A 21495-nucleotide genomic window follows, 5' to 3' on the forward strand; every position below is an offset into this window, starting at 1 on the left:
CTTTTCTTGGTTAATATATCTTGATATTTACATGATAGAAAAATAATATACTTAAGGAAAGATTTAGTTGAGATTTCAGAAGTTCGGTCTTTTCAATTATTTTCAATTTTATGCAGATAATAATAAAATACTATGGAACATTGGGGTAGAATATCTTTTTTTAAGCTAATAGTAGCTCATGAGGCATCTCAATCATTTTTTTTTGTATTGAAATTTGTTAATTATATTCCATTGGGTAGATGCAGATGGGATGGAATAGATTGTGTTTCTAGAATGGGAACACTACATCTACAAACATCAAGGCCATTATAGCAGAATCACCTTTGGAGATACAATCCCTGAGTTACACTTTGCCAAGGGCTCTTCTAGTGTGGTAGTCAGCCCCCAAGATGGCCACGAATGATCCTTGTCTCCTGGTATTTATGCCCTTATGTTAATTCCTTACATAATGAATAGAGTTAACTTGTGTAGCAAGTAGGATACAGGCATACCTCAGAGACATTGCAGGTTTGGTTCCAGCAAATAAAGGAACCACCTAATATTGCAGGTTTATTCCACCGCAATAAAGTAAATATATCAATAAAGTGAGTCACGCAAATTTTTTGGTTTCCCAGTGCATATAAAAGTTATATTTATACTATATTGTAGTCTATTAAGTGTGCAATAGCATCTAAAAGAACAATGTGTATAATTTACAAATACTTTATTGCTAAAAAATGCTAACCATCATCTGGCAATGCAGGATTGCCACAAACCTTCAATTTGTAAAAACAATACCTGTGAAGTGCAATAAAGCAAAGCACAGTAAAATGAGGTATGCCTGTACTGTGGAAATGACAGAATGTAACTTCTGAGTCAAGGTCAGAAACATTGAAGCTTCTATCCTGTTCTCTTGTATCACTTGCTCTAGAAGAAGTTAGCTGTTATGTTGTGCAGACACTCAAGCAGCCCTATGATGAGATCCATGTTGCAAGGCACACCTCACACTTGAAGGACCCTGAGCCAGAACCACTTCTGAATTCCTGCTAAGTTTGAGGAAATTTGTTATGCAGCAAAAGATAACTAACATCCTCTATCTTCAAAACACCTGTGGGAATTCCCTGGCAGTCCAGTGGTTAGGACTCCACGCTCTTACTGCCAAGGGCCTGGGTTTGATCCCTGGTTGGGGAACTAGGATCCACATGCCGTACAACATGGCCAAAAACAAAACAAAAACAAACAAACACCTGAATTGTGGCCTGTCTTTGGCCATGGTTTCTTCTGGCTACTATTTATACAATTAATAACATCTTTCAGGTTGCAGTGATGCTTGCCCTTTGTCATGTCAAATGTCTTCCACCAATCTCTACATGTTGCCCTTTAGCCTCTCTTTCCTGCATTTCCTTGAAAGTTTACATTTTAACATCTAGCCTATTAGGGAGTTTAGGTGAAACCTCCAGAACAACCATTTCCAACATTTGGTTTGTCATAATTACTCAAAATTCTTCACCAGAAATAAAGGCAGAACTAAAAACAACTAAGGGAAGTACCATTAAAGAAAACATAGAATGGCATGTGAATGTTCACTGGCTGAAAGCTTAAAGTGGCACTCATATGTATTGGCTGACTGGTGGTGAGAAAAGACTATATATTCTTTTTTTTTTTTAATTTATTTTTATTTATTTTTATGGCTGTGTTGGGTCTTCGTTTCTGTGCGAGGGCTTTCTCTAGTTGTGGCAAGCGGGGGCCACTCTTCATCGCGGTGCGCGGGCCTCTCACTATTGCGGCCTTTGTTGTTGCGGAGCACAGGCTCCAGACGCGCAGGCTCAGTAGTTGTGGCTCACGGGCCTAGTTGCTCCGCGGCATGTGGGATCTTCCCAGACCAGGGCTCAAACCCGTGTCCCCTGCATTGGCAGGCAGATTCTCAACCACTGCGCCAACAGGGAAGCCCAAGGCTATATATTCTTTATATTATATTTGTATCAGTCAGAATAGGTTAGATTTTGCTGTAATATAAACAATCCGCAAATCTCAGAGATTTTATAAAACAGATTATTTCTTTCTTTTTTTTTTTTTTATACAGCAGGTTCTTATTAGTCACCAATTTTATACACATCAGTGTATAACATGTCAATCCCAATCGCCCAATTCATCGCACCACCACCCCACCCCCTCCGCGGCTTTCCCCCCTTGATGTCCATACGTTTGTTCTCTACATCTGTGTCTCAATTTCTGCCCTGCAATTAATTATTATTAATAATAATGAGATTATTTCTTGCTCACTCTATTTTTCCATGGGTTGACTTGGAATTTTGCTCTGTATCATCCTCACTTGAGTCGAACAGAAAAGTAGTTGGAACATTTCCAGTCACCATGGCAGAAGGAAAAAGCTATAGCAATTTATATTCACTTTTACTCAAATTCTATTGACCAAGTAGTCACATGGCCATGCCTAATTTCAGTGAAGAGGAAATACAATCCTATTGTGTCCACAAGGAGAATATTTTATTAACAGCACATATGCCACAATATGTATACAAATTAATATCAAATATTTCTGAGATGACTGTATGGACAGTGCTGCATGAGACAGACTTATAATGTGACTTTTTTCAGGCAGAGGGGAGGAGGGGTTGAGATGGAGACAAAATGCAGTAGAGAGAGTACAAAAGAATCAGAAAAGGTTACAAGGACAATTAACTGCATTTATTTGTTATTTTGTGTATTAAAGACCAAATGTCTTAGGGCACAGGGAAGAGGAAAGGATGACAGTAACTAAATGTTTGAAGAATCAATGGATGAATGAATGAAGCCCTAGAATTTTGCGTATTTCATTAATGGCTCCAGGACCCTATAGTTGACCCAGTCCTTGTAATGGTCTCTTTATTGACTGGCTACCAACCCTAGGGTGCTCAGTACTAGCAGTGACCTCGGTCAGTCTTGAATCCTTGAATCCACAGAAGATTGTGTTTATTCAAGTCTGGACCATACTGACTTTGGCACCTAGTCAGCTTGGCCATTTCTCAACACTCTGAAGACCTTTCCCAATAAAGTTGTGGCATTTTCTTCCATTGCAAAATTCATGAGAGCCATAACACCAGCCACATGGAATATCTACCATTAACTTATGAACACGATTACAAAAGGAATATATTTTCTTTGTATAGTCATTATATTGAGATAGATGATAATTCTGCTCGTATCTTTTCTCTCTTATTTTCCAATTCTTTGACTTACTCTACTTTCTGAATCATTTTCTTAACTTTATCTTTTTACTTTTCTGTTGAATTTTTAATTAAGACTGTATTTTTCATATTCAAAAGTTATTTCTTTTATTTCTTTTTCATAAAATTCTGTTCTTGCTTCTTGGACACAATTTTTTTCTCATATATCTGAAGATACTGACTATAATAATTTTGAATTCTTTTTCTGTGTTTTGTCGGTCACTATCTTTCCCTCTGTCTTTAGATTTTCTGTTTCTGTCTTTCACATGGAAGACTTTGCTTATGTGTCTGGTGATCCTTAGTTGCCTAGTCATATTTTAAACATAGAACATTATAAAGCTAAGGGAAAACTCTGCATGTACAGTGAGAGCTTACTGATGACTATACTTCACTGTAGGACTAAACCAGCATTTTCTTGGGAGAACCCAAATTTCAGTTTGTATAGGTCTTTTCTTGGGGATCATGCAATTTCTCTAGAGACTTCTCTTGAAGCCTCCTACCTAGGAAAGCATGTTTCTGGTTGCAAGCATTTTGAGAGCAGAGCCAGAGAAGGGGATAGAAGTTTTACAATTTAGTATGAAACTTTGATTTATTTCAGTCCTGTGTGTTAGCCTCAGTCTCTGCTATGGCTGGGATCCTTGAAACCAGAGCCAGTATAGTTCATTTGCTTTGGAGAATAACCCCCTCTCTTCTGCTGGGGAGAGAGTGAAAGTAGTGTGTGTTTGTGTGTGTGTGTGTAGGGAGAGAGGAGATCTGGGAGTTCACCCTGTCTGTATTCAAGCTTTTCACCCCTCTAGTTTCCAGCCCTGCACTCCACCCTCCCTTCTGCATTCAGTCTCTCAGGGCTTTTGGGCACACTCCTGGCTCCGTTCCTCTGATCTGTTTATACTTCTCTATCTGCTTTTCTTCCAAATAGTTATTGAAATCCCATGTTCACTATTTTTTTCTTTCTCATTTTCTTTTCTTAGAGGCAAATACCTTTGCTATTCTTTTACTATCATTTTGGCAGAGGTTGTGAAAGGAGAAGAGATAAGTGCATGTAATTAGTTCACCATTTTTTAACGAAGAGCCCTTTTGGTTTTTTCTCCACAAGCGTCAAGACAGTCAGAACTTTTCACAAGAGCCCTTGATCCTTAAATTCCTTTGCCCCCACCATTTTGCAAAGTAGAAAAACAAATTTACTCTTTGACCTAGTAACATGGATGAAAAATCTACATAAATAATTGTCCATGATAAAGGGCTTTCCTCTTCAGCTGTTTAATAGTACACCCTATGCACACCCACCACAATATTATTTTACGATTACATAGTTTAAGATTATCAAATAGGTTAAAAATGCTATTAGCCTCTGAATAAATGTCATACTGTTTTGCACTATTTTTTTTTTTTAATGGACCACAAAAAGGGAAAGATAGAAAAGAATTCTGTAAGTAATTTAATTTTTTTCTACCAATCTTTTCCAATCTCTCTGGAACCATTTAAAACAATTAGTATTTCAAGATCTCAAATTTCAGTATTTCATATATATATATTATAGTATATATATAATTTTCATTTAATAATGTAATAATATAATTAATAATTCTATATTAGCATAATATAGTTATAATTATTGTTAATATAGTAATTATAATTATTAATAAATAATAATCTCTTTGCTTATCATCTTGCTTTGTACCCAAGGTTAAAGCACTGCATGTATGTAAATGTTGATTGCTCAATACTTGCTTTGTTATAGAAAGGTATTTCAGTAGAATGTTTAGAAATATTCCTGATATATATGTAAATTTAGACTATTTTCTGATCACAACTGCCAGACTGACACCCTTTCAAAGTCAGTAACTTATCTATAAATACAAATTTCCCAGTAGAAGCAGTCTCACAGTTTTCAGTAATTTATCATTATTAATATCATTGCAAAATATTTTTAGAACATATTCTAGAGCATAAGCAAGTTTTCATCTTAGGGAAATTATAATTTGAAGTATGATAAGACAAATAAACATAAAACAATATAAATAATTGCTAGGATGAGGAACGAATATTCTCCCCAAAAAAACAAAGATGTGAAAAGGGGTTGACCGAGCTGGTAGGCACTCCTGTCACAGATGAGAGCATCACTGGAGAAAATACCAAGGATGAAAAGCTGAATATCTCCCGTTTCAATAGTTGATCATTTTCCCCACCCTTTGTCTGACCCAGAAAAGCAAATTAAAGCAAGCAGGAAATGAAAGGGTGTGGGTTCTAACAGTGGGCCTGCTTTACTTGGGCAAAGCACCTAGGTAAACTATCACTCATTTTTCTCCATCTCTAAAGTAAGTTGATCACTTACTTTATCACTTTTAGCACACCAGTAACAGCGAATAGTGTTACATGAGTCAGGTAAAAGAAAACCTTAGCCAAAACAAAATGAAAATATTTTGAGATTAAAAAAAAAAAAAAAAATAGGCTTTTCATTTCAAATAAACCTAAGGCACTACAAAAGGACCAGATAACATTATCAGCATCAGCTGGAGCACCTGTTGTTCTAGAGTCTGAATTGAGCATATCCAGAAGGTCCCCAGGCTCTTAGTTCAAGTTGCTTCAGATTTAACAACAAATAAGAGCTTCAGATGTCAAGATGCTAAAGAAAGTGTATGTTCTAATAAATGACTGATTATAAGATTGGGAAAAGAAAAAGTTTGTTCTGATTAGTAACTTTTCACTCTTTTATTTCTATCGTAGAATGCTGGTTGTTTATAATATTTTACCTAAAGTTTTGCTTCCAAAGTTGTGTCAAAGACCAAAAACATAGAATCATATGAGTATGTAAAAGGAAACAAACCAAAGGGTGACAAAGAGTAAAAATACATTCAGCCATTGTGAAAGGCAGTGTCTCATCTCTAGATTAATAATGTCATGAGTTTAGGACTTTAGGGGCAAGATAAATAAATTTTGAGACTCCATTCCAGAATATATAGACACAGTTACACTGAAGTACAGAACTCAAAGATTCTCAATCTTTTTCTCCTCAAAGTATTAGGCAACTACCTGACTGCAGATCCGCTCCCCTGCCCCACTCACGGAGACACACACAAAGGAACACTTGGAAACAGAGCAGGGCTGCCTTCATCCCATAAAGATGATGGCAGTTTTCCCAAGAATGGCACTTAGGGTTAGAAAAACCAATGATGGAGAATGCCTTAAAAAGAAAATCCACAAAGAGATATCTGACCCTCACCTCAGCTGTGGGCGCTAGAGAGAAGAGAAACAAAGATCTAGTTATTCAGACAACATTAAAACAAACACATGTACAACACTGATAAGCGTTTTGCTTAAAGAGAGAAAAGAACAGGAAGGGCTGAAAGTCTCCACACAGACCAATCTGTTTGATGAAAACATATTTCCTTTTTTCTTCTGGTCTCCTCTATAAGACAGTGTACAAAGTGCTCATTTATATATTCTTTGTTTTCATCCCAAAGCTAGAAGATCAAAGAGTTAATAAAACCTCCTTGCTATAGAAGGTCATTACAAAACTAAATGCAGCAATTCAAAGTGGAAAATAAAATGAATGCCAAGGAGATGTTTAGAGAAGTAACATTCTAGATGTATTCTTTGAAGAACATTTGCAGACTCGTTTGATTGCTTTAAAGCACGCAGGGCACAATGCGTGCTGCGCGGAGCTAGCATTGGCTGGCGGTTGCGTGCTTCGGCGCCCCGGCCAGGCCACTTGGAATCACAAGCGTATTTGATCGGGAATTACCTAATATGGTGGAAACATTCTTGAGTATTTTACACAGCAGAATGGTATTAAAAAACTTCTGTGTTTTTTCCCTTAAGCCTAATTAAATGTCCAAACATAAGACATGAATCTAATCATTTGAAAAATAATTCGAAGCACTATTTTTCCAAGAATTGAGTTGGATGCCAAGATAAGAGATTAGCTTGATGTTTTCCATTCACTATTGAGATCCTTCTTCTTTTTCTTTATTTCTTCTTTTTTGTCCTTCTTTAGTTCTGACATCCTTAGAATGGGAGGAAATACAGAATAATAGAGAGGTAGGCTTGAAAATTGTCAGTATTGCCATATTGATTTATTCAAAAGAGACAGGCTGGTACACTGGCTTTGCATTTCAATGTGACATGTCAGAATTTGCCATTCACTGTAGCCCTTGAATCTCAGCATTAGGACCCATTAGGTTTCTTCCTAAAAAAGAAGAGCAGAACCACCTAGAACATCAGAAATGACCGTCCTCCTTGTGGAGCCATGGCTATGTGGCAACATGCAGGCTGATGACTGAGGTTATTGAGAGTCTCTGACTGAGGTATAATCAAACAATTATTTTTTCAGTATTTAAAAACTTGGCAGATACAGGTTGTTTTCATTTTGACGAAGAGGGAGGTCTTTCCCAAGATAATTTGGGGGTGGATTGGAAAACTGGCAAAGCTAGGTGTTCAGATAATGATTCCACTCAGAAAAGGAGTATAATTAAATAACAACATAGGAACATAAAGATATGAGATTAAGTTTAAGCAATGAAACTTTTTAATTATTTGGGGCAAATAATTGACCTATTGTATCATAAAATGAAACTGTTTGGAAGTACCGTTGGATGTTGTGCTGATGCCAATAGTATTTTTTTTTTTTTCTTTTTGCATCAGTGGTGCATGTCACCTTCCTGCAAGGCAACCAGTTTGCAGATCTGGCCAGAGGGAAAATTACTGAACAACAAAATGAAAAGGAGGCGTAAGTCAGCCCAGATCTCTGAACCCTAGGAAAGGCAACTTCCCTCCCGCTCATGAAAGAGGACGATTGTGCTCAGTACCACTTATCCGGTGCCAACAATCTGGTAAGCCCTCTATTCAGCACTACACCAAGGCTACAGCAAGGTGACCTGGAATTTGGGGCCGAGGTCAGGGAAAGGTCACTGCCTGAAAAATGGAACTAGTCAAATGGAAAGAATCCTAGGAATGGGTGAGGTTAGTTACCCACAAAAGTAGCCCAATCCAAGAAATGGCATAGAAAACTATTTTTTATGACTCCAAAGTTCTAATTCTTTTAAATAATCTTGCTGCCCCTTGCAAGCTGGTGCTAGGATGCTCTGAAACATGGTCATAGGAATCAGCATTTTGTCACTAAAATTCCTACAGATTTCTTCAACTCTTCAGGTTCCCCAATTCTCTCCTCCCTTTCTTTCCCTTATTTCTGCCACCACCCCAACTTTAAAACTAAAAACCAGACACCATCACCCTGTTATCTGAAACTCTGTCTGCAAGCTGGTCAGTTTTCCCTTCCCCAACATCTTCCTGGTGCCTCCCTGCAAAGGCAGAATGTCAAATACACTGATAATGTACTTGATAACGTTAGGAGGTCATGGTATGCCATGAGTGCCCATTTGAAATAAACCCTTTCAAGGTTAAAGGAACCTTAATGCTTGGAATATTTGTTTGTCCTTTCATCGCTTTTCTTATCTCTTGTGATGCATATGAGTGCTTACAAGGTGCCTTATTTAGGCTCAGGGTTACTTATTTTCAGCCTTCCGAATTAAAAAGCAAAAAAACAAGACAAAAAAACCCAAAGATATTTCTTCCCCTGGATGGCAATGTGAAAACATTTCACAAATAAATCCACAGATAAAACTATATCACTTTAAATGTGAAAAGACTAGTACTTTGAAAGGAGTACTTTGAAAAGGATTTTTATTTTAAATAGGTAGCCAGAGCTGGTATGTGCAACTGAAATGTTTACTATTCATCTGGCTTCTTTTTCTAAGAAACCCCCAAATCATAAAGTTAGAAAGTATTCAATTACTTCTCTTCAATGTGTAAAAGGACAGAGAGGGAGATTTCAAGTTCTTTTTGTTTTATATTTGTTGTCAAGAATTCATATAAGAAAGTCAATTTTATATAAAATAATTTCACAAAATTACTTTTAAGAGAGTCAATTTCCATAGATCAATTTCAGTAGGTCATATAATTCTTTTAATATGAGCTCCTTACTTTTATTAGTGTGTTATAAATTATTTATCTTGGAAAAATACATTAAAAACAGAATTAGAATGTCTTTGGTTTATATAACTCACAGCATTAAGTTAAAATAGTACAATACATGTTATACAGAGAGAAATGTAAATGTAGCCTACAAGAACATTTTGAGTCAGTTTCACATTAAACATTGAATAGAAAAGTTGACTTATCTTAAAATAAAGCAAGTCACTACATCACTCTGCTACAGGCAAACGTTTTGTTTGTAAATAAAGATGAACTGACAGTGCTTGAAAGTGTAGTTCATCAAAATCACAACAAGAAACCAAATATTATGAACATGTAAAATTCCATGTTTATTTAATATCCATTACATAACTGGTTCATTGAAACCAGACTTTGTAAAGACAAATAACATTTCTGATGAACATGAACAATATCATATAGTTGAAATTCATCCTGTATTTTCGCATGCATAAAGATGTCATGATGCAAGAGTTTCAACAATAAAGACCTTGCCGTGAATTGGCATGGCATCTCTCAGCGCTTCAAGGCAGCACCAGCCCCATCAGCTTGAGAGGAGAGCTTAGCAGCTTTTCATTCATCAAGGGGTTCAGTGATCAGCATGTCCACACTCAGCTGTCGTGGAACCTTCCCCCAATATCTGAGTTGGTGTCCAGTGTGGTCTGTGTCATGGGTACCTTCTCAGAGGACACATCCAGAGCTTAGGAAGGGTATTCCTAGGACAGAAAAAAAACAAACAAAGCAAGAAACTAAAGGGAATATGCAGTTAATGTAAAAAGGCTCACTTTAGTCAAGGAGAAGTATGTTATGCTTTACAATATCAATGATTGTATTTTTATAGTTGCTCATATTTATTAACATTTACTATGTGCCAGGCATGATGTTAAGCACTTTTTTTCATTCACCATCTTATAAAATACTTTGAAATAAGCACTATAAGAGTACTTTAAAATAAGCACTATAATTATCTCTGTTTTTTTAAATAGGCAGATGAGCTTGACAGAGGTCAAGAAACATGAATGTGATTCACGGTAAGTAGTAGAACCAGAATGCCCTTTGTGGTATTAAACACAGTCCAGGGAAGGCCAGTTAGCTTCCTGTGCCCAACATTGTGGGTGAGCTGATAGCTTCCTCAAAGCCTTTCGTAGCCCTTTTCTGCCTTGCTTTTCTTTACTATGGAGGCTGGAAAACTAAAATTCTTGATATTCTAAAAAGACCTCTTTCTGTCTCTCTGATAATATTTCTCTTTTTCTTCCAATTTAAATAATTCAAACACAACACAGCTTTCCTTGCTCCTAGGAGTAACCATGTGATAGATTTCAACCAAGGAGAAGGTGAAATTGGTAGCTGGGGCTTCCCAGAATTTTTTTTTTTTTAAAGAGACAGACTTGGTTGTACAGCAGGTCTCTACTTATGAGGGTAGATCTCATGTTAAGTGTTCTAACAGGAAGGAAGGAAGGAAAAAAGGGAGAGAGAGAGGAAGAAAGGGAGGAAGGGAGAAAGAAAAAAGAAAAGAAGAGAAAAAGAAAAAAAAAAAAGAAAGAGACATACTCCTGGTCTCTTTGCCCCTCCATCCTTCTTCTTTATCTATCCTGGGTTATCCATCTTCAGATTTGTTAATACATAAGGGGAAAAAATCCTTTCTGCTAAGCCATGTTAATTTGGTACTTGTGGCTGACTATACTGATTACCTAAAACTACTTTTTAAAGTTTTGTGACTTATTGAGGGGGTGGGAGCAATAATCACTAGTATTTGTTAAATAAAAGGATAAACGATTGAGTCATATATCTTAATTGTGGTGTATTCTCTACCATATTTATTCAATTAAATTAATGTTGGGTGACTTTCCTATGAATGCTAAACAGTAGCACATCTGAAATAGCTATAAGTTCTTCTTGCTGTAAGTACGCAGGTTAAAAAAATAAGATAAGCCCTCCTGGGTTATGTGCACAGAAAGATGACTATAGACTTGATCAGAGGGCTCCAAAATCCAGAATTGAACTCATTATCAGGCCCAACAGAGAAAGGAAGGAGAAGAATCCGGGAGGGAAAATAAGAAATCTTTGCAGAAGGTGAGATACTCAGATTAAAAATTTTTTTCAATTAAATTGAACAAAACCCACTTTCTAATCCACTCCCTGTGTTAATGACTGAAATCCCATCTCCAGCGCTCATTGGGTGTGTGATCTTAGACAAGCTTGTTTCACCTCTCTGAGTTACCAACTGTTTTCAACCATAAAGTCAACGTTTTGCAACCCATCTCATAGGATTGCTTTTAGGATTAACTAAAGCAATGAATGTGACTTGCCTAGTACTGTGCCTGACAGTAGAATACAAGTAACAGACTTTAATTCCCCCCACCCCACCCCGGCCCCGCCAATCCAGTTCCACATCACTCATCCCCTTTGACAGAAGTTTGACTTCAAAGACTGCTGTCTAATCTCTGAAAGCATTTTTCCTTTTCTTACTTAATAGCCCAGTCACCATAAAAAGACCACATTCTGTTGGACACAGATTTTAGTGAAAGAAATGCCTCCTACGAAGATGTAAGCTTCCTGAAGGCAATAACCATGTCTTATCCATGTTCACATTCCTCAGAAACTTGAGTTTCTAAAGAATTTCCAGTTAGGATATCTGAACCAAAAAGAATGTTTGAGCCCACTATATTAACATTTAATGTTTTATCAATCCAAATGACACCTTTTTAAGGTACAATCTTGTCAGCACTTACTGTTCATTAAGCACAATGCTTGAGGACCCATAAAGCAATTGTAAACAAAAGCAACCCCATAGTATGGATAATAATATGAAGGCATAACAAAGCAAAAAAAAAAAAACCCAAAATATTTTATCATATAATAGTTGTTTACTGTGAACTATTCACTGTGCTAGGCGCCATCATACATTAGAAAGGAAAACCAAGGGTCAGAGACTTGACTGGCACTGACTAAAAGTGCCTTACCCGAGTTCGTCTTCAGACCTCTCATTTCCTAATGTCTGAGACCTGTGCACTTCACATACTGCATCCCAGAAGACATGCCAATTATGAATTTATGGGACAAAAAATGGTTTGGTTTGAGGACCTTAATTATTCAGATCTATAACATCAAAATTATTCATTGCTAGTAAAAAACAATAATAATGTCTAATATTACTATTGCAACATACAAAAGTCTCATTTAGTCTTCACAACATTTCTGTGAGGTACATATCATTACCTTCTCATATGAATAGATGTTGAAATTCAGGCAGAGGAATGACCTTTCCCAAGTGACAGACCTTAGACCCACACACTGACCCCATCACCCAGTCCAGAGTTCTTTCTACCATACTGCCATATTCTGCTCTCCATGCTACTTTGCCTGAACTTCAGTGAAAAAAAGGACAAAGGAAGGGATGAGGACGTGGAATTATTACCATTTTGGTCCTTCCTCCTTCCATTATCTCAAGTGCTTTCTGCTGAACAAGGATTTTTTAAAAACTGGGTGTCTTCTGAGAAGGCATTCTGATAAAGTATGGATTCAGTAAAGCAAGTCTTCCCACTGAGCATGGTTGGGCAAATATTAGAGTGATTTTCCAAAGGTCCTTAGTTCAAGCTTGGTTTTCAGTGCGTCCTTTTTCTCTTCCTTAACATCTGTTTTCAAACCAATAGTGAGTAATCACTTTATAAGCTAGCATAGCTCTGGGGTATTTAACAGGTGCTGGAACTCATGTCTAGGTCACCAGTTCAGATCCAAAGATACATGGTTCCCTCTTCTTCTAACCTATGACTTCAAGCAGTAAGACCCGACCAATATCTTTCAACTAGTATATTGTACCACAAAACCATTCTTCCCTACTTTGATTTAGAGGTGCTGGTGAGGAATCAACTAGGATTGTTACCACTGAGAACTAGCAGGGCAGTAACCATCATTCAGTCCATTGACACATAGCATGTCTTTTATGCTGTTAGAGGCAGGACAGCTGGATATAAGCAACCAGGTAAAGTAGGATAGCATATATTCCTTTAAAAAAATTCGTTTTGAGTTTGGGAAAGGTGAAATTAGGGTGAGCAGCAGAAAGAGAAGTAAGGAGTAGTTGACAAAGAAAGATAATGATGATCCAAATTTGAACTAAATCAGAAAGAATGACAAAATGAGTCAATAGCGAAACATGGAGAGGAGAAAGAGTCAAATGCCAAATGTATCAACTTTGAAGAATAGAGAACCCTGGACAATAAAGCAGAAGGTCAGCTAATTCAGCACTCAATTACTCTTAATTAGCTTTTTGATGATCTTTAAGTATTTAACAACTTTGTCTTCAGGTATTATTAAGGAAAGACGCCTGAATCAGGAAGACTCAATAATATTTACAGATAATATCCTGGTTCCTGGAGTGGACAAAAGATGTAAAGGTGTCGTTCACAGCCTAGCACTTGCAAAGGCTTGTTTCTGTTCGATTGTGCCATACCTTACATATTTCTTATTTTACTCCTTCTTGAACCCCTGTTTACAATTGTGAAATGCCATATTAGCAAGAGTGAACACTTCTGTTTCACTGTTCTCACTAACAAATATTTACTAATTTAATCTTTGCAACAAACCTCTAAGATAGGATCTATTATTATCCCCATTTTACAGATGAGGAAACTGGCATAGAGAGATCCGGCAACTCTCCAAGGTCATGGAGAGTGAAGCTAAGATTCAAACTCAGGCAGTTTTCTCCAAGTCGTTGCTCTTAACCATTATACCATATTTAACTCAGTTAAAATATTTTATAGTTTTCTAAGTATAAAACTTTAGTTACAAACAAAGCTATAGGTGTGTTTCCAAATATTTAGTGGTTCTGTAACTTTCCTGAAAAATACAAGTTTTTTATTCAGAAACTATGATTTAATTCCTAATCTATTTAGGTATGCAAATTATATTTTTAGAAATAAAAAGGATAATATTATTTTATCTACATCATTATAATAATTACTATATAAATATGAAAATTTCATGAAGAACCTAAAAATTGTAATATTTTAACTGGCTTTGTTCAAAAGCTAAGCCAGAGCTAATGGGGCACCTCTTTGAGGTATGCCTAATTTACAAATAACAAAAGACTCCTATATTCCTATCATCATTTCTGGACACTGTAAACATTGTTTGTATTAATGAAAACGCTAGTTCAGTTGGTGGCATTTCAAACAAGAAAGCAGAGGCTGTACTCTGGAGCTGAACATAAACATAATTGGAAAAGGTGATGATGAACTAAACCATATTTACACAAGCATTTGAAATTATGGCTCGTGAGTCCTGTAGAATAATTTTCCCCTTTAAAGACAATCACACACAGTACCCTATTGGTTCATTTCTTGGCATCTTATTCATGCTATAAGTCTCCCAGTTGGGTAGGAAATCTAGTCCATATATCACCACCATTTTTCAAATTAAGCTCATTTCCCTTGCTGAGTGCTTAGACATAGTAAAATCTCAGGATTTCTCAATTTGTTTCATTATGTTTTTGAAATCAGAATTTCAACCACTGGCAATTAGAATGACAAACTCCTAGACTTTATATCATGGTAGGGGAGGAATGTGCATGGGAGTGTGTGTGTGTGTGTGTGTGTGTGTGTGTGTGTGTGTGTGTGTGTGTGTGTTTCATTCATGTGCCCAAAAAGAGACTATTGCAATGATGACAAAAATTTAGGACTAGAGACTGGTAAATAAGTATTCTCTGAGAAAATGCAAATTTAAAATGAGGTGGACTTTACCTCAGTTGCATATTTATTTACCAGTCAAAGTCATAGAAAACCCAACCTCATTTCAGGCTTCTTGAAAGGTAAACCAAAAAATGATTAAGCATCTCTGATAAAAGTGTGCAGATATGGCTGGAATGCTGAATATTACAGATAAAAAAAAAGAAACTTTCTACACTTAAAAAAAAAAACAACAAAAAAAATACCAAAACTTATTCTGACCAAAAATCATTTCCAGGCAATCTAATGAGTAAATTGTGAACATATCAGCCTGAAGCTTTCCTGAAAGTTGCACACTTGAAGTTTCTATCTCTGGCCTTACTAGAAGCATGAACTTTCCATCTATATATCCCAGACATATACTCTCCAAGAAGACACCAGCATAAAGTACACTAGGGTAGTGGTTCTCAAAATATGATCCAAGAACTCCTGGAGTTCCATGGAAATCCTATATATGGCCTATGATTTAGGCCAATCAGTGGCAATGGCCATCCTCTTTGTTTTGGCATAAGCTAATATTTACTTATGATCTACAGTAAAATTAGACGTCAGCTCCTACTGCCTCATCAAAGAGAGCATTAATTCTGATGAATTACTTTGAAGGGTATGGCTGGAGTAGGAGTAGGCAGTGGATTCTTGGCTTTATCCAAGTGGCCTGAAGATTGAAGTATTTTTCCAGGCATGTTCTTGGACATCCACTTCTATGGCATCCTGAGATTTCCAGACTACTATATTCTTTGAGAAAAAGTTTATCCATTCTAAAGGAGGTAGGTTTCAAATGACTATATGGGGTGTAGTTTCCATTGGAATGATTTTTCTTAATCTTGGGCTTTTACCATTCCCATTGCTGCAGTGCCTGCCCAAAGGGACTGTGGTTCCTAAAGTCTTCAGACTGCCTTTCAGCACATTAACATATTCTTCCCAATCTCACAATGGTAGCACCTTAAGGGAAGGAGTTATGGACTTTTTTCTTTCTTTTTATCTTTCTTTTGTTGTATGCCTAGCACCTAAGAGTCTGCTCCATAGAATGATCTTAAATGAATACATGAAGATACCTAAAGTAGATGATTTGCTATAGAGTGATACTTGATTACCTAAATGTAAAATTATTATCACAAGGAAAGTAAAAAACATAATCCTAATGCTTTTTAGAAATGTCTAACCACCTCACGCCCTGCCAAAATGTTTCCTGATACAAAGGGCACTTCTGTGACAACCTCATTCCCCTGCATAGTCATTTGCGAAAGAACACGGGCTACCACTTTCACATCATTGTCTCCCTGCCTCAGATATATGATACTACATGAATCTAAAAACCTTCTCTCAACCCCAAGCTTTAGATCCACTAAGCTTAGGCGTCATTACCAATTCCATGCCATTTTATGATAGCATCTAGACCACAGTGCTTAAGCATCTTACAACATGCTCTTTCATGAGCACTCGTGTTTTGGAGAAGGTCACCAGTCTGTCATCATTCAGGGCTCCCAATGTCAGCTCACTTTTCTGCTGACACCTTTCTGGCCCATCAGAGATTGTGGAGGAGAGATACTGTGAAAAGACTATTTAAGTCTGATCATTGAAGCAATTAAACAATGCATCAGATTAAAATGGTGTCACTATCACCTTAACAACTTAGACTTCTTAAAGGACTGAAGGAGAGAAAGAAATTTGATAAACTTTGACTTCAAATTTGAGTTTTTGAGCTATTTAGCTCCTGAACTTAAAATTTCCAACTTGCATCTGTCCATACATCTGCATAATTATTCCCTCTATGTGGAATGTTCTTCTTGGCCCCTCCAAGACAGCAAACTCAGTCTTCTGGGACCATGTTCAATGTGATCTCCTCCGTGAAATCTTTCCCAGTTTCATCATTAAAACACACTCTTATAATTAATTTCTTTTTTTAAAATTTATTTTTATTATTATTTTTTTTGAATTTTATTTTATGTATTTTTTTATACAGCAGGTTTTTATTAGTTATCCATTTTATACATATTAGTGTATATATGTCAATCCCAGTCTCCCAATTCATCATAATTAATTTCTTACACACATTTCTCCTTGGTCAAATTCTAAGGCCTGTGTCTTGTTCATCCACATTTATCTACATGTCTACATAACATTGAGTGTTAGATATATTAGATACTAAGCAAACACTACGTTCAATGTAAATAATTAATGAGTGCAACCACCCGTCAGAGATTTCAACTCCTTCTCCCTCAAATGGATGTAGAATTAAGCCATGAAAAAGAAAACCACCTTAAAACTTGATAATTTTTTATTATTATTAAAGAAACCATTCATCAAGGAGGGATGAAAGATAAATTTCCCCTTTGGCCTTACATCCTTGTCCTTTCAGACTGGGCAAAAACCAAACACATTATTATTCAGGATAATTTAATTCTCATGGTTCTGGGCTACTTGATTATAATTATCTGCTGTAGCACTAATAAAGAAGAGAAAAACATATAAAAGGTAAAGCCATCTGCCTTGACAAAACCAAGTTCCAAACAATTCCAAGGTCTTCACTTTTCCATGATGATTATATATCCGAGGGGTCAACATTAGAACAGATTTCAAGCTCCTGCTCATTTCCTCAAGCAAGTATGATGAAACCAAAAGATCAAATAACGTTTTCAATTGATAATATCTCACTACAAATTCTTAATTTTTTACAAATGAATTATTAAAGTTGCAAACGGTAGTGGCTTTCTTTAAAGAATTAGTTAAAGCTCTCTTTAAGTACTTAAAGGATAATAGAGAACAAGAAAACTCTTCTGTAATTGGTTAAAGGGCAAAGGTATGTGTGCTGTTCACAGGGGGTGGGGGGCAGTGGTGGAAAAAATCCAGGTGACTTCAATTCAACTAAATAACATGACCCCTATTTGCTGAGTAGAAGAACCAAGCAGTAGGCCAGTGAAGGAGGTCTGACATGAAAGATGGGTGACTGCTGAGTCAGAAACCCTGGAAACAAAAGTAAGTGATTTTTTTTTACCAAAAAGAATCAATACTTTATATAGCTAACTAAGCTGCCTTCTCCTCCGTCAGCTAGGGTACAGGTAAACATTGAAGATACTGCAGGTTTAGTTCCACACTGCTGCAATAAAGTGAGTATTTCAATAAAGTGAGTCAAAAATTTTTTGGTTTCCCAGTGCATGTAAGAGTTATGTTTACACTATACTGTAGTCTATCAGGTATACAATAGCATGTATAAAAAAATAATGTACATATCTTAATTATTTAAAAAATAATGTACATACCTTCTTTATTGCTGAAAAAATGCTAACCATCATGCGAGGCTTCTGCGAGTCATAATCTTTTTGCTGATGGAGGGTCTTGCCTCGATGTTGATGGCTGCTAACTGATCAGGGTGGTGGTTGCAGAGGGTTAGGGTAGCTGTAGCAATTTCTTAAAGTAAGACAATAATGAAGTTTGCCTTGTTGATTCTTCCTCTCACAAATGATTTCTCTGTAGCATGAAATGTGTTTTGATAGCATTTTCCCCAAAGTAGAACTTCTTTCAAAATTGGAGTCAGTCCTCTCAAACCCTGTCACTGCTTTATCAACTAAGTTTATGTAGTATTCTAAGTCCTTTGTTGTCATTTCAGTAATCTTCACAGCATCTTCATCAGGAGTAGATTTCATCTACTTTGTTTTCTCATCCATAAGAAGCAACCCCCCACCTGTTAAAGTTTGATTATGAGATTGCAGCAATTCAGTCACATCTTCAGGCTCCACTTCTAATTCTAGTTCTCTTGCTATTTGCACATCTGTAGCTCTTCCTCCACTGAAGTCTTGAGACCCTCAAAGTGATCCATGAGGGTTGGAGTCAACTTCTTCCAAACTCCTGTTAATGTTGATAATTTGACCTCTTCCCATGAACCACGAATGTTCTTAATGGCATCTAGAATGGTGAATTCTTTCTAGAAAATTTTCAATTTACTTTTCCCAGAGCCATTAGAGGAGTCACTATCTATGGCAGCTATAGGCTCATGAAATATATTTCCTTAATAAGACTTGAAAGTTTAAATTACTCCTTGATCCATGGGCTGCATAATGGGTGTTGTGTTGGCAGTCATGAAAATAACATTAACCTTGTACCTCTTTCTCAGAGCTCTTGGGTGAGCAGGTGCATTGTCAATGAACAGTAATATTTTGGAAGAAGTCTTGTTTTCTGAGCAGCAGGTCTCAACAGTGGCTTCAAATATTCAGTAAACCATGTTGTCAAAAGATATGCTGTCATCCAGGCTTTGTTGTGCCATTTAGAGAGCACAGGCAGAGTAGATTTAGCATAATTCTTAAGGGCCCTAGGATTTTCAGAATGGTAAATGAGCATTGGCTTCAACTTCAAGTCACCAGCTGCATTAGCCCCTAATTAGAGAGTCAGCTTGTCCTGTGAAGCTTTGAAGCCAGGCCTTGACTTATCCTCTCTAGCTACGAAAGTCCTAGGTGGCATCTTCCAGTAGAAGACTGTTTCATCTACCTTAAAAATCTGTTGTTTAGTGAAGCCACCTTCATTAATGATCTTAGCTAGATCTTCTGGATAACTTGCTGCAGCTTCTATATCAGCACTTGCTGCTTCACCTTGTATTTTGGTGTTATGGAGGTGTTATGGTTTCAACCTCATGAGCCAACCTCTGCTACCTTCAAGCTTTTCTTCTGCAGCTTCCTTACCTCTCAGCCTTCACAGAATTGAAGAGAGTTAGGGCCTTGCTCTGGATTAGGCTTCGTCTTAAGGGAATATTGTGGCTGGTTTGATCTTCTATCCAGACCATTAAAACTTTCTCTATATCAGCAGTAAGGCTGTTTCACTTTCTTATCATTCATGTGTTCACTGGAGTAGTGCTTTTAATTTCCTTCAAAATTTCCAATTTTCCTTTGGATTTAAAACTTGGTTAACTGTTTGGCACAAGAGCCCTAGCTTTTAGCCTATCTCAGCTTTCAACATGCCTTCCTCACTAAGTTTAATTATTTCTAGCTTTTGATTTAAAGTGAGAAACGTGTGACTCTTTCTTTTCAATTGAACACTTAGAGGCCATCGTAGGGTTATTAACTGGCCTAATTTCAATATTGTTGTGTCTCAGGGATTAGAGAGCTCCGAGGAGAGGGAGAGAGACAGGGGAACGGCGGGTCAGGGGAGCAGTCAGAACACACATGACATTTATCAATTAAGTTCGCTGTCTCATGTGGGTGTGGTTTGTGGCACCCTGAAATAAATGTAAGAGCAACATCAAAGATCACAGACCAGAGATCACCATAACAAATATAATAATAGTGAAAAAATTTGAAATATTGGGATAATTATGAAAATGTGACAGAGACATGAAGTGAGCAAATACTGTTGAAAAAATTATGCCGATAGACTTGCTCCATGCAGGGTTGCCACAAACCTTCAATCTGTAAAACAAAACAAAACAAAACACAAGAGTCAGTGAAGTGCAATAAAGCAAAATGCAATAAAATGAGATATGCCTGTATATACTTTACTCTCCTTGAGACTCAGCTGCCTCATCTGTAAATGGGACCACTGTAACATCCTTCACAAATGATGAGGATAGGTAGACCTGAGATAACAATTCTTTCTGAACTCACCTGGAAAGGGTGAACACTAAGATAGAGGATGCTAGTGGGAATTGCATTATAGAAGAAACGTCTGAATGGAAGGCTGAGTATTGGAGTCTATTCCAATTACGATAAAACTATGGGATGACCTGGTGTTGATAAATAAGTAAATAGCTCTTTGTGTCTGAATCCTTACAGATGGACCAGGGGATATTTTCAGGACATATAAAGCAGTTGAACCTCCTAAGCAAGAGCAAAGACATAAAAGTCATTTGTGGGTCACAGAAACTAAACTGGCTCCTACTGACACACATCGCTAAAGAGGCATTATGGAGTCTTCACAATGGTGTTATTTAGGCATTAACAGAATCAGCCTAATTACTTCCCATTTCAACACTTGGACTTTATACTTCATTACTGGTTGTTAGTTATCCCTTTAGACAACTTAGTGACACAGATGCCTATTAGTCCCATTGTTGCAATAAAAGAAACTGAGGCAGAGAAAAGTTAAGGAATTAGCTCCCACCTGGCTGGAATTTTTAAGCGTATTAAATGCTTACTCTGTTTCACCTCTTTCCAGATACTGTATAGATAGATCATAACACCCAGTTGACTGATGAGCCAGCTGGCTCCTGCTGCCCACCTCTTCTCCTCCTCCACTCCCCCAGCGAGAGACAGTCCTCAGTTAACAGAAAATAAGTGGACAAGACGATAAGAGGAAACCTTTTATTTATTTATTTTTAAAGTCAATAGTCCAGTGACCACTCTGTCATTCTGAAATTTTGTTCCTCATCCTCTAGACTATATACTCAGCTGAGTGGCCAGTACCTTTGGGGGCTTTGACTCTCTGTTAGTAGAAGGAAATTGTGCCTACATTCCTCTCAGGCCTTGCAGAAATACTTTTTATCAAGAATCTTTGGATTTCACAAAAACCTCTAGAATTCTTTTCTCAGACTGCAAGTTTAATTACAATTTAAGATTTGCAAGACACATAATTTCCCCTTAATTTAAATTTCCTCT

General features: G+C 36.9%; 1 long non-coding RNA gene across 1 annotated transcript in view; it reads right to left on the reverse strand.

Moving 5' to 3' along the window:
• Positions 1 to 2153: 2153 nt before the first annotated feature.
• Positions 2154 to 21495, reverse strand: part of LOC309659024 — a 56244-nt gene continuing 36902 nt past the window's right edge. Inside the window, exon 3 of the long non-coding RNA XR_014262513.1 lies at positions 2154 to 20310. This is a non-coding gene — a long non-coding RNA (uncharacterized lncRNA). The remainder of the gene's footprint in view (positions 20311 to 21495) is intronic.

This window comes from Balaenoptera physalus (assembly GCF_965194825.1).
Source record: "Balaenoptera physalus genome assembly, chromosome: 3".
NCBI lineage: Eukaryota > Metazoa > Chordata > Mammalia > Artiodactyla > Balaenopteridae > Balaenoptera > Balaenoptera physalus.